General features: G+C 41.4%; 1 protein-coding gene across 3 annotated transcripts in view; it reads left to right on the top strand.

Moving 5' to 3' along the window:
- The window catches only part of strbp (spermatid perinuclear RNA binding protein), an 80,844-nt gene that overhangs the window by 25,615 nt on the left and 42,291 nt on the right, over positions 1–12,938 (top strand). For all 3 annotated transcript variants that reach the window (XM_085793751.1, XM_085793752.1, XM_085793753.1), the window contains one exon: positions 3,335–3,441. The gene's annotated coding sequence lies outside the window, so the exon portion shown is untranslated. The remainder of the gene's footprint in view (positions 1–3,334; positions 3,442–12,938) is intronic.

The following is a 12,938-nucleotide window of genomic DNA, read 5'->3' as shown; positions in this document are numbered from 1 at the left end:
CTCACGAGAACCCCGAACGTGGATCTCTGAAAACGTGAAGGTGGGAAGGTTGGAAAATGTATCCCATGAATTCAAGGGCACCGTTGTCCTCAAAGGCACTGGGTGAGAATGTTTCTATTAATGAGTTAGGAAATGGATAGCTTAATGGTGGGGGGTGACTCACACACAGAGCTGGAGAGTGCTTAGCTTTATTCAGGGAGACAGATAAAGAGTGCTCTGCTCTGTTTTCATCATGAGGCAAAATGTGAGGTGGGGGGCTTCTTATGCAGCATATGGACCAGAAAGCACAACCCTCCCTGACCTTGGTGTGTTTTATGTTTGTCCATGTCCCCATTTTTGTGTAGATTTCCACGTTCACATCATCTTCTGCATATAAAAAAACGTCAATCTCTGGCGCTGCCAATCTGTGACTAACAAGCTCAATTTCTTACAGGTTGTTGAGTCAGGCTCTTTTACCACCTACTGTAACACAAAATGATGTCTTTGTTTACGCTTCATTGCACCGTTTCTTCTCAGTTTGACACCAAGCTTCTTATTTCTCACTATGTGTAATGGTTTGCAAATGAGATGTGAAGGATTGGCAAATTAAATGATGCTGTCGGGTGAAGGTTTATTTTTCTTTCTCATGAGTACTTTATTGAGAACATGTGTCAGTCGCTGGAGACCATTATCAGACAGTGTGTCTTTATTAACTCCTGTACACATGCTCTGCTGCAGAGAGCAAATATGAAATCTGAAATACAAATCTGGGACTTGACATTTTTCCTTTTTTTCTTCTCTCCATTTTCAAACCAATTCACCACACCCGTTAGAGGTGTGAAGAATTACTTAAGCAAACCTAACCAACATGCCATACTTTACCTCTGCCTGATACAGTTGTCAGAACATCTGTGAAAAATCAGTAGATAAAGAGATTATCTTTAGATATAATTTTGAAATCTCTGAATTCAGTGTCTTTTTTTGGTGATCTGACATGAAATATGCTTCACAGTGTGTAATAAGCCATTTGTTTTGTCAAACTGTATTACCACAGCAGATTGCTGACTATCATATTTTAATGATGATCAATCATTTGCTTGAGAAAATTGATTTTGCACCTGCTGTCTGTCTGTTTGTTTTTCATTATGACACTCTTGATTTTGCTGTAGGCTATATGTTCTTGGGTAGTTGGTCTGCACTCCGGGTGTTGAGGGAGAACATGTGCTAATTAGCACATTAGCTTTTCAAGGACCCACATTTGTATATTGTCCAAGACACAAAATGCTGAATAGTGTATGTTTGTTAGCTGAACAGCATGTGAGCTTTCAAACGCCACCTGCACCTGCCTCTGCTGAGACAACGATAAGGCGAATGTCACCACCTTCTACAAGTAGCTCAAACCTCATTATGTTTAATGGCCACCGCTTCTTGACTTGTCAGTTTGCCAACTAGCCAGCTGTAAGAAAAAAAAAGTAGAGGTGGTTTTTAATTACCTTGGATACACAATGCACAAGTTCTGTAACATATCACAAATGCAGATATGTTGGTGTCAACTCTGCAAAGCTTTTCTAAACAAAGCATGTAACTGACTGTGATGGATAGTGTTTGCATATGTGCATGTGACAGAGCTGTGAACAGACTTGCTTTAATCAGAAGCAGGCCCTGGAACCAGTTTGACTTGCAAGACCACGACATAACATCCATCGCTCCAACCAACACCCTCCTCAGTTATGCCCTATTATCTAAGGTGTGACCTGTTCGCCAAACAGCACACAGAACAAATACCGTACATTTGTTCTGCTTTGATTTTCTTGGCTGTGTGACTCTGTGGGAGGGTGCGCCAGGATCATCACTGTCAGCCAGTCTTTACACAGTGAGGGATGTGTAATTAGATACATATCTCACAGGGCTGCATTTTATTCATTGTTGCCTGGTGGTGTTATTGCTGTTCTCTCTGTTTCACTAAGTTCTTCTGACACCTTTTAACCACGCTCATAAAGACTAAGCAAAGCAGACAGAGATTTTCCCAGAAGTCCAGCAGTCTCAATTGTTCGTATTGATTTACAATTTACAAAATTATTTCATGAATCTACCTTGTCTGTGAATTGATGGTGCTTCGGGGTGATTTTTCGACAATCTGTTGCTGCTCTCTTACGCACCGAAGCTGCATTTCCAGTCATCTCAACACATTACATTTATTTAGCTCTAAAGTAGGTCTGTCTTCTTGATAACCAATGATAACCAATCAGGACTCCACATAAATCTGGGTTCTGCCTCAGCTTAACACTTAACACAAGCCAGACAGCAACATGTAATGAAACACAGACTCCAGCTTATAAAACCTTGTGACAGCAAAGAGAATATGGCTTGGGTTTTATTATGAAATAGCAGCAGGAAGTCTGAATGAGTTTGAGATTAGATGAGCAGTTAGGTGAAGGAGATTTAAATTGAAGCTAAATTAGAAGCTATTGAAACCTGCATTTGAATATTTAACCACTCCTCTGTTAATAATCAGTTTAGACAAATTAGTGTGAAGCTGGAAAGCTTAAGGTGGTTATTGCACATCAGACTCCTTTTTTTTCCCCTCTTGTGTCTTGCAGAGTCCATAAAAGAAAAATAGGTCAATTCTGCGTTATCCAAACTTTTGAAAGAAGCCAATAGACAACCTCTGATATTTTCAATGTCGAATTTTCTGTTCTCTGTAAACTGTTTGCGTGCAAAGAGAATGCGGAAATGGGGTTAGTATACATATCTTATTCTGTTTTTTTTCCCTCCAAACACAGAAGTCCTCGTTTAATTTCAGTTTCTGTGCCTTCTTATGACCTCGTCTTTTATTCTTCTCTTCTATCCTTAAATCATTTCCAATCTTTTTATTTCTCATTCATAGCCCCACTTCTCTAGTCTCTCACCAGTTATCTACTGCGCTTTTTTTGGCGATGTTTTCAGGAAGAAGACGAGAGACTAATATGACAATGAGGGTCTGTCATGTGCATAAGTGAATCAGTCATACTTGAATGCAAAATAATTACTGTTATCACACAGAGATTAAAGATGCACTTGCCGGAGTGCTTAATGGAGGTTTTAGTCTTTGAACCTCTCATCCTTCCCTGTCTGCGCAGCTTTCCTCTCCTCTCTCTTTGCCTTGATCGCTGTTTTCTTATAGATAACAGCGGATTGTGTGCTCGCATATCGTTGTGCGTTTTGCATGTGAATGCATGTGCGCAGGGAATGATACTTATATTACTCTCTTCTCTTTTGATGTAGCTGGTTGGTGGGTGACTGAACGCGAGCTGAACGCGATCCTTAAGTGCTGTCATTCTGATTTTAACCGACCTTTGAACCCGTGTCTTCTCAGGTACTGAATCCTGCCTGCTCTGACACCACGACTCCAGACAGACAGACAGGGCGGATAGACACCGAAGGAAGAAGTGGGCAGATAAACAGATAGGAGGACAGAGGGAGGTGAGTGAAATGAATAACGGAATCCAATCTTATCTCTGTGTCCACATATCTCTTGTTCGCTATATCTGGCCCTCTGGTGTGCAAAGAGCTGCTGCTGGGCTCGGTGGCTCATTGTTTACGGCGCTGCCCAATCAACCAGAAAACAAGTGTAGGCCTGCAGCAGAGAGGTTGGTTGACACCCCCGCTGAGCACCTCAGCTGAGTGTGTTTTGTCTGTGACCATGCATGTGTGTGTCATCAAGTCAGAGGTCATTTTTCTTTTGGCCAACAACTTAATGACTTAATGTCAGGAGCCGTGATGAGACATGTTGTGGGTGCACATCTCCTGAGCCTCAGGAGTACTGGCACAGATCTGCCCTCTCTTTCTTCAAATTGCACATGTTGACACAAGTTCTGTGGGGCCGAAGAGGAGAAATCTTAAGACGCCTCTCTGTTTATCCATATATCTCAAGCTTGTTTTCCCATCTATTCAGTACCCATCTGTATCTGTACCACTGTTGTACAAATAAGTTGGAATCATTTTGTTTTCAGACTTTTTATTCCTATTATAAAGGTGGTAACACTTTATAATAAGTGCACATTATTAAGCATTAGTTAAGCATTAATAAATACTGAATTCATCATTTATAACACATGAATACTCATTAGTATGTAGTTTATAAATACAGTTAGTGCTTATCAATGATGAGTAAAACATTTTTAACTGTCTTTATAAACTACATGCTAATGAGTATTCATGTGTTATAAATGCTGAATTCTGTATCTAATGCTTAATAGTGAGTACTTATTATAAAGTGTTACCATAAAGATTAACTGTGGTTGAATCTCAGTGATGTTTGGAAGAGATTTTATCTATCAAGAATAAATCACATTGTCACAATCATTTCATGAGAAGAGGTAAAAAAAACAAAACATTTTATTCCAACTTCATGGGCAACCGTGTATATATCTAAATTAACTTGTGGTGTAGTCTTCAGTATTCCAGCTGCACACTGAGGAAGTGTTTTGATTACAGTTGGTCAGGGCCTGTGGTCGTAGTGGTGGCTGAGTTCACTCACTGCTTTGGTAAACTGCCTGCTTATGTATGTAAAGTAGCTTTTATGCAATTCACCCAGCGGCCTTACCCACTATCATCTCAGTGGGAATGTTTTGGGGTCTGCGCGTGTGTGTGTTTATGTGTAAATAATTGATCACTGTAGAGGTTTTAGTGAATTGCTGGTGTGACTGAACCAGGCAGAAAGAAAGCTGCTCTGCTGCTCTGCTGCACAGTGTGCCTAACACAACTAGAACTGTATACCATGTCTGCTCCTGCTCAGTGGCCTCTTTATGTTGGGGTGGACGGCTTCTCGGTCTTTCCTCTGTTTCCAGACAAAACAAGCAATTAAAGCGATTATCACGGGTGAATTTGTGTAACACGTTAAAGAGTAATTGATTACACACACACACAAAAAGGATCAACACAGTAATTGATCGTGACAGCCATCAGTAGCTGCACTGTCTTGCATTTAACAGGTTTGGATACCGATAGGTCAAACTGGGTTTTCTGGTTAGTTTGTGTAGATTAAGCTCTGTGGTGACTCTCCGACAAGAAATATTTTCACTTTCACCTAGGAACCACAAGTTTTCACATTCTCAAACTGACACACACATAGAGGAGAAACTGTGAAAGATGACCCAGTGTGTTCCCATGTCCACCCTGTCACTTAGCTGTTTTTTTCCCACCTGCTCTCTATTTTCTCTCTCTCATTTTCTTCTGTTTTCTCTGCTTATTTTATTTAAAAAGAAAAATCGTACTCGCCCTGAATCAATAAAGGTGTTGATTTCATTCTATCTTATTCCTGCTTTTTTTCCTTCCTGTGTGTCATTCCTTTTCTCTTTCTTGCCCCTTAGCCGCAGTGTCCTTGAGAAAGCAGTGACTTTGCCGGCGAGTGCAGCAGAGTGCATCACTCTCTCTCTCTCTCTCTTTCACACACACACACACATACACACACACTCACTGACACTCAGTCAACCCGCCTAACCCACACATACACACACACACACACTCACTCATAGTACACAACACTGTCAAGCAGAACCAGCCCTTACAAGTCTTTTCCTTTAGTCGCCATAAATAATTCATCACCCGTAACACTGGCTGTACTTTATGCAAATATTGACAAACCTATTGCAGAGAAAAATTGAAACTGGCATTTCCTGTGTTGAGCACAATTTTTGCTCACTTAATGTTTTCAGAAACATATAGTAAATTAGCAACAAACTGTTGATACACACACAGTGTCCCCAAAGTCATTGCACAGTAGGAGCGCTCCCCCAAATCAGACTGACGATGTCTCTTTTAAAAAGTAATTTAGAGTGAAGAAAACAGGATTTCAATTACTGCTGAAGGTTTCTTACCAACTTCAGACAAATTGTCCTCAGGTGATACTGTCGTTAGCCTGCCAGCGTGGAAACGCAATCCCAGGGTGCCCTCCTCTTCATTAAAGGTGACCTCAGCCAATCTTGGATCATGACAGTCCATTGTCACAGTTTTCCGTAGCTTTTGAAATATAGATGGAGTCTGATTGTCTGGTGGTAAGATGAGATGTTATAGTCTCTGGATGCTGTTTGTTCTCAGTGGTCTCTGATTTCCATTAGAGTTCACAGAGTGCGTACTGGGTCGCTGCTTTTTCCTGCCGCCTTACGTGTTTCATGATGGAGATCAAGTGTCTTGTGGTGAGTTGGCCACGGTGCTATATATGGCAGCTGTGTTGCTGTAACTGCATCCTGTATGTTTGTCTTTGATAACAGTCGGATTTTAATATTGATGTGTTGTTATGTTGCAATAACTCATTTTTATTGTACGAGCTGTTTCTACTTCTGTCATCAACATCCACACACCTCATGACAGTATCTCAATACTGCTTCCTATTTCTCTCTGTCTCTCTCTCTCTCTTTGTGTGCGTGCGTGTGTCTCTCTCTCTCACTCTTCCTTATGTTTGTCGCACATTCAGCTGAAAATGTTTCCGTAGCCATGGAGACCAATCCCAAGGGGAAAAGTTGAGGCTGAATCTCTTTCTCGCTCTCGTTTCCCTCCTTTGTCTCATGCCTGGTTGCAATCTAATGCTTTCCTCACACACAGACACATGCGCACACAAACACAAACACGTCAGAATCCAAAAAGGAGAGGAGATTTGAGTTGTCGTTTTGTGGCTCTTCCGTGTTGACCTAAGTGCTGATGTAAAAGAAGTGACCTAATTACAGAGAAACACTAAACCTATAAACAGAGCCGTGGATGGATTTCTCTCTGTCTTTTTCTTGCTTGTTAGTGGGCATGACCGTGGCTGTTGGACCATGGCCATCCAATACTTTGACAAAAGAGGATGGTGGAGACACAGTATTCTATGAAAAAGATGTGAGGAGGCAAGTTGCAGCTTTCCGAGGTGTCAGACCTCAGCCTGGAGAGTTAGTCAGTTAACTGAGTAGGTTTCTGTCCACCTAAGAAGAACCACAGTCATGAAAACATTAGCGTTTTAACACAGGGTGCCAGCAGGGGATGAGTTAATTTGACTTTTTGAACTTGAAATATAATATAGGAATAAAACCAGAATAGAAATCGCAGGTTTAAATTAAGTGGAATGATCCTTTACTCTTTAAATTGTAATCTGTGCTTTTAATGGAGATGGCCTACGGGAAGACACGGTCTGGAAGGCACAGTGGAAAAGTAAAAGTGCAAGGAATTAAATTTTGTGAATTCATAAGAAATAATTGGTAATTATTAATGACAGGTCCTGTCCCTTTGGCTAGGTGAAGTTTGTTTGAGAATTAATATAAAACACTTTGTTAAAGAGTGTGAAAAGGACAGCTGTAATGAAAGACTTCACTCTCTCAGGCTCTTCTTTTTTTTCCTTAACTACTTTTCTCATTTGTTCCTTCTCTTGCTACCTCTATCTTTTACCCTCCCCGTCGCCCTTCCTTCCTTCCTTCCTTCCTTTTAGTCCCAGTCCTGTCCTTTGTAGTTTCACATTGTCTTCCTCCAGTTTATATCCCTCACCCCCTCTCTTCAGCATTGCTCATCTCACCTCTTGGCTCCAATAATTCCTCTCTAAATCAGTCACAATCCATCATTCTCCATGTCGTCTTCATCTTCCTCTCCTCTCCTCCCGGCCGCTCCGTCGCCTTCCCTGCGTTGGGGGACAGACAGGAAGGAAGTGTGTAATGAAACAGCCGTGTCGAGCACACTGCCCAAATTGACCTGGAATGAATGGAGTCACTGATCAGCTCCTGCTAAAACGCTGTAGATGAAGAAGCAGGGGTGTGGGAGAGAAGATGGAGATTTTGTTTATCTGAATTAAGTGCACAGTATACTACACCACAGTGAGTGAATGCATGTCCACTTGGGAACACATAGAAAAATCTTATTCTGTTGCCCAGGAGCTCTGTTTCAAACAATAGATGAGTAATATATTATTTTCCCACAATATTTTGCCTCAACTCAAACGTTGGCAAAGTCTGTGAATTCAGTCATTTCAGCCGAAGAGCGGGACACGATCTGCATTCAAGAGATTTTCCTCCGCTGTTTGAACAGAGAACAGAGGGGCAGACAGATGAGGCATGAGCTCCAGAGTGAAAATTAGGAAAAACACTGACAAAATAGGCAAAGACAGACTGACAGGACACACTCTCTCCTGCCACTGAAGTTGTGCTACGTTTGTTTATGCCCATAATATAAGATTATAGCATTTTGAGTCCATTCTGTGAAATTAATCTCTCAAAAATACTTCATCCTTGGATGTAATTTGGCTTTCATAATGTATCTCACTAATCTGCTCCTCTGGCTTCACCCACCATACTGCTGCTTTTATTAATGAAAATTGACAGAGAGAGGGACACATTACTGGGATATCAAGTAGTACTACGCATGTGCGCATGCCTTTTTATATTGTGGCGTAGAAGCCCATTAGGGAATTAGTTCACATCTGGACAGCCCTAGCTGCCCTCATGCTGTCACAACTCATAGCATGTTTCATAATTGGGAGGGTTTCAAATACACTGCATCAAAAACAACCTCTGGAAGAGCCGTATTGACCTCACCTGACCTCTAACACTATGACATCTTGGGATTTCAGATGTTGTGATGAGATAATAACATCTAATAACCATAGGGGAGATTGATGCTCAAAAACACGTCTTCCAGCAAATCAGGCTGATTATTTTATCATAACAGAATGCATTTACACCTGATTGAAATGACCAACCCTAAGGTTAAAACTGTGATTCATTTCCTACGTATCTTCTTTAGTCCCTCCCTACCACCTGTACTTTTTTACGGAACCAATAACCTCATTTTGAAAACCGCTGATGTGCTGGACTCTACTTTTGAGGCTCGGTATAGATCTGTTTACCTGTTCATTAGCCCTGATTTGTTAGTGATGTCAGGAGCACAGTAACTGAATCAATATGAATTTCATACCTTGATGCTTCAACAAAAAAGATTTGAGTCGATAATTTCACAATAATGCATGCTGTGTAGTGCCCGCTGTTTATTTTTTTTGTCAGTGCATTTATTTATTTTGACTTATCAATTTTAATAGGATGCAGTAACCTCACTTAATTTTAGTGCTGGCATCTTTGTAAATATATGTTTATAACCTGTTACATACAGTATGCACAAACCACATACACACACACACACACACACACACACACACACACAAAGGTAAGCGTGTGTCAGCCTTGTGTGTTGGCAAACTTGAGCTTAGCAGTGAAGAGGCTTTTTAAGCAGGATTAAGACTCAAAGTGTCATTGGAACAGACAAGTAGGCCAAAGACCACTAGGATATCACTTACACTGCAACAATTAGCATCAGTGTCTGTGTGTGTGTGGTAGTATGTAAAACAGGTTCAAAGAAGGGTGTGTGTGTGTGGTGGATTATTTGTGGAAAAACAGAGGAGGAAACCAGCAGGATGCACACACACTCTACGCACATTCAGAAGTCTCCTCACAGACTATGGACTGTGGAGCCTCGGCAGAGCCCTGGCAGGACCATCTGTTCCTGCTGAAATCAGCACAGCAGGAGACTACCAGTGCACGCACACGCACAGGAACACACACACACAGTTGCAGCATGCTGGCATAGTGATAGTCTATTTATTCCCCACACTGACGCAGGAGACTACTCAACTGTGTGTGAGTATGGCAGCGAAGTTTTCAGTTAAAAGTAAGATAACCCATGGAGATGATAGATAGATAGATAGATAGATAGATAGATAGATAGATAGATAGATAGATAGATAGATAGATAGATAGATAGATAGATAGATAGATAGATAGCTAGATAGCTAGATAGATAGATAGATAGATAGATAGATGGGATGAGCACATTATCAAATATGTTCACTCATCTATCCTTGTTAGCCTCTGACCCAGCGTGGCCCACTGTCAGCAGAAAGTGCACACATATAGCTTCCTCCATTTTAATAATCGACTGAAGGGAGTTACACTCCCCTGTCAATGTTATCTATCTCACTCCAAGAGGCAACATCAGCGTTTTTTCTGCTTTCTGCCATCTCATCAATACTCTGTGGTCTGACCTCCCCTGGCCTGCCCCTGGACCCAGTCAACACAGAACGACAGGGTGGTAGTTTAAAAAACATAACACGGGATAACAGAGTGTCTTCGCCCAAGGCTGGCGGTGCATACGCATTTCTGTAGCTCATGAGGGTTTACTTTCATTTGGGGTTTTAAATAAAGAGACAGAAGTCAACATTGCAGCCAAAGGGAACTCATCATTCACAGAAATCAATTGAGTTCAACAAAAATTGATCTAACCTTGTCCTCCAGTTAATATAGATTAAAATGCCCATTTTGATCAATAAATCAGAGCGTGATCATTTATCTTCATTTTTCCGATCTTGTTTTCAACTTCATCAGTCTGCACACTGTATGATGTGTGTAATAGTGTACAGTACTTTGCCAATTGTACTTACTGTGAGCATGACAGGCCCACCTCCTGATTGTAGGTTCTTAGAAGAAGAGGAGTTGTAAAGGTATGAGCCATGTGACCCTGTTCAGGACAAGGATAGCTACAACAACATGAAAAAAGCCAGATTGTGTAAACATTATAGTCAATACAGCAGAATAACACGCACATCAAAACGGACACAATATTGGTAATACCACAGAAGTTGCTTCACTCAGGAATGAGTGAGAAATTTATTCTCCTCATGACCTGAAAAAATGGAACCCACATTTTTCGAATATTTATTGGCGGACAATCAGGCCCAAAGGCTCCTGATTCATTTCAGAAGTAAAGGGCCAAAAAGTGTGTGCTACCCATATTGAGCAATAAATCCAATACTTTTTTTTTAGTATATTGAGGTAAACGCATGTCTTTCCGCTGAGCTCACACACCTCCAGCTGCTGCAGAGACCACAACACGTGTTTCACAGGCAAACAGGGGGAAGGTCCTCCTTTCGCCAGCTCGACGCTGCCTGCATCTGCAGGCCGACGCCGGCAGTTGGCCCTAAGATCGTGAATTTGATAGGCAACACGGCGCTGCACAGCACTCCAGATACTCAGCTGAACATGAGAGGGCTCAGAGATGGTTTTAGATTCTCTCCAAGCCTGTGTTTAGGCATGCAATAAATAACAGTGTCTGCAAACTAGATGACATCACCGCCAGCAGCTCGCAGATACTGATGAATTATGTTATCAGAAGGCTAAAGCAACAAGTGAAACTTTTTTTCTTTGTCAGCCTCACCATTTTAACTGCTACTGTTTTCGTATTCAGTCAGTATCTTATCAAATATGTTAGGAAAATTAATTTTTTGCTCTGATTTCAGAATACGAAACTGGCTTGTAGAGACATCAGTGAAATCACACATGTGTCTTATGTGTAATGCTTCACTTCTGGCAGGAGGGGCTGCTCTGTAAATGCACATAAACCTGCTATAATCCCAAATATCCTCCGTACACACCACTCCTCCTTCTGTCAAACTCAGCACTGATGTGTCTCATTGTTGTAAACTGCACACCTGAATCATTACCTTGCACAGTGCCACTGACAGAGTTTCAAAACAAATGTGAAGCGGTGAAGCAGACAGACTGTATAAGACTTTCTCACGCTCATGTTGTCTCTTATGGTGAACTCTGTCACTGAGCCTTGAACCTGTCTGCTCCTCCCTTTTCCCTGCAAGTTGAACATTATGAGGCACATCTGGCTGCTGTCAGCCCCCCTATTCACACAGTGCCCTCTTTGATTGGATTAAAATGTAAATGGGCTTCCTGTTTTCTGTTTGCTTACTTTATTTTAGAGTGGGCAGGAATGATTGAAACAGTGGTACAGCTTTTTTACATCTTAAAAAGGCAAAAATCTCAATCAAATCAAACTTAGAACAAAGAAGATAAATTTTATCACGTTTTGTTTTGACTCGCATCAATCTGCTGAAAGTATTAAGATGCAGAAGTACTAGTGAAGTTCTCATAATGGACATCCATAGAAACTTAGAGAAGTCAGTATGGAAAAAAAAAATACAATGAAAGTGGGGGAAAGAAGAAATATTTTAAGTTTAAGAATCATCAGGCATCAGAGACAGAAAAGTCCTTCATGAAGGCTTGGAGTATCTTGGCAGACTTTGAAGGCAGACAAACATTGAAAGAAGAGCGATCCAACAGAGGATTAAGCCAGCAGTTAAAGTCTCCTACTAATATTAGTGTGAAGACATATCAGCGAGTGTTAAGAAAAGATGTTTGGAAAAGCCATCACAATTGGGAGCATTTACTTCTGCCAAAAACTTATGAGTTCTGTGAATCTGGCCAGAAACTATAATTAATTTTTCATTAGTAGCAGAAATAACATTTAGGGAGCAGATTTATGCAGCATGGTGGCCACACCTCTTAATTTGCCCAGAAATATGGAAAGGTTGGGTCTGACCTATTCAACCCCTCCTCACTGTGAAAGGATCAGAGGCTGTAAGATGAGTCTGCTGTAAAGAGATTATATGGGCACCCAGGTGGTGGAGATGATGTAAACTGGTGAATGTAATGCCTGCCTCAATAGAAAAAGCTGTTAGGTTGGATCATAGTAACGCATTAGGAGTGCAATATAAAAACCAGAGTGAGCGCATAAGCAATCTAAACAGACAGACTGTGGAGCAGCCTCCCATCTCCACAGCAGATCTCTCACTTATCATCCTTTACTTGATCTCGCATCTCGTCTCCTTCGAAGGCTCCTCTCCGGGCAGCCACTTCCACTGCAAGTTCCAAACTCTTTTTATGGAAGAATTATGGAGGTCACCATGCTCATGGGAACTGACAGTACAGCAGAGTTATGTTTTTTTTTTTTTTTGGTAGCCCTCCCCAGAGCTGTGCCTCGACACAGTCCTGTCTCTGAGGTCTGCAAGCGCATCCTTCCTCCTCATTGGTTGGTTTATGCTCTGGTGTGATACCTTATATAGAACGTTGTGTTCCTTCCCAGATCAGGGCCAGTCAGCTGGATTTAACACATGTGGGCTCCGA

Source organism: Trachurus japonicus, chromosome 12 (genome assembly GCF_045865225.1).
Source record: "Trachurus japonicus isolate A0001 chromosome 12, Traja_1.0".
NCBI lineage: Eukaryota > Metazoa > Chordata > Actinopteri > Carangiformes > Carangidae > Trachurus > Trachurus japonicus.
Note: the sequence above shows the minus strand (reverse complement) of the source record. Positions and strands in the feature narration are given on the sequence as shown.